Here is a 1989-nt window from a genome sequence, read left to right on the forward strand (position 1 = left end):
TACCTTCTTCTTAGCACCTCATAGTACCTTCTCCAAAATTGACCACATAATTGGACACAAAACAGGCCTCAACAGATACAAAAATATTGAAATTGTCCCATGCATCCTATCAGATCACCATGGACTAAGGCTGATCTTCAATAACAAAATAAATAATAGAAAGCCAACATTCACGTGGAAACTGAACAACACTCTTCTCAATGATACCTTGGTCAAGGAAGGAATAAAGAAAGAAATTAAGGACTTTTTAGAGTTCAATGAAAATGAAGCCACAACATACCCAAACTTATGGGACGCAATGAAAGCATTTCTAAGAGGAAAACTCATAGCTCTGAGTGCCTCCAAAAGGAAACTAGAGAGAGCACACATTAGCAGCTTGACAACATACCTAAAAGCACTAGAACAAAAGGAAGCAAATTCACCCAAGAGGAGTAGACAGCAGGAAATAATCAAACTCAGGGGCGAAATCAACCAAGTGGAAACAAGAAGAACTATTCAAAGAATCAACCAATCAAGGAGCTGGTTCTTTGAGAAAATCAACAAGATAGATAAACCCTTAGCCAGACTCACTAGAGGGCACAGGGAAAGCATCCTAATTAACAAAATCAGAAATGAAAAAGGAGACATAACAACAGATCCTGAAGACATCCAAAACACCATCAGATCCTTCTACCAAAGGCTATACTCAACAAAACTGGAGAACCTGGATGAAATGGAGAAGTTCCTAGACAGAAACCAGGTACCAAAGTTGAATCAAGATCAGATTAATGATCTAAACAGCCCTATATCCCCCAAAGAAAGAAATAGAAGCAGTCATTAATAGTCTCCCAACTGAAAAAAGCCCAGGACCAGATGGGTTTAGTGCAGAGTTCAAAGAAGATCTAATCCCAGTTCTTCACAAACTATTCCACAAAATAGAAACAGAAGGTACTCTACCCAACTCATTCTATGAAGCCACAATTACTCTGATACCTAAACCACAAAAAGACCCAACAAAGATAGAAAACTTCAGACCAATATCCCTTATGAATATTGATGCAAAAATCCTCAATAAAGTTCTTGCTAACCGAATCCAAGAACACATCAAAACAATCATCCATCCTGACCAAGTAGGTTTCATCCCAGGGATGCAGGGATGGTTCAATATACGGAAATCCATCAACGTAATCCAGTATATAAACACACTCAAAGACAAAAACCACATGGTCATCTCGTTAGATGCGGAAAAAGCATTTGACAAGCATTTGACAAGATCCAACACCCATTCATGATAAAAGTCTTGGAAAGATCAGGAATTCAAGGCCCATACCTAAACATGATAAAAGCAATCTACAGCAAACCAGTAGCCAACATCAAAGTAAATGGTGAGAAGCTTGAAGCAATCCCTCTAAAATCAGGGACTAGACATGGCTGTCCACTTTCTCCATACCTATTCAACATTGTACTTGAAGTCCTAGCCAGAGCAATTCGACAACAAAAGGAGATCAAAGGGATACAAATTGGAAAAGATGAAGTCAAAATATCACTTTTTGCAGATGATATGATAGTATATATAAGTGACCCTAAAAATTCCACCAGAGAACTCCTAAGCCTGATAAACAGCTTCGGTGAAGTAGCTGGATATAAAATTAACTCAAACAAATCAATGGCCTTTCTCTACACAAAGAATAAACAGGCTGAGAAAGAAATTAGGGAAACAACACCCTTCTCAATAGTCACAAATAATATAAAATATCTTGGCGTGACTCTAACTAAGGAAGTGAAAGATCTGTATAATAAAAACTTCAAGTCTCTGAAGAAAGAAATTATAGAAGATCTCAGAAGATGGAAAGATCTCCCATGCTCATGGATTGGCAGGATCAACATTGTAAAAATGGCTATCTTGCCAAAAGCAATCTACAGATTCAATGCAATCCCCATCAAAATTCCAACTCAATTCTTCAACGAATTAGAAAGTGCAATCTGCAAATTCATCTGGAATAACAAAAA

The sequence above is a fragment of the Mus caroli genome, unplaced genomic scaffold, assembly GCF_978045245.1.
Source record: "Mus caroli unplaced genomic scaffold, Mus_caroli_1 scaffold_15, whole genome shotgun sequence".
NCBI classification, from domain to species: Eukaryota; Metazoa; Chordata; class Mammalia; order Rodentia; family Muridae; genus Mus; species Mus caroli.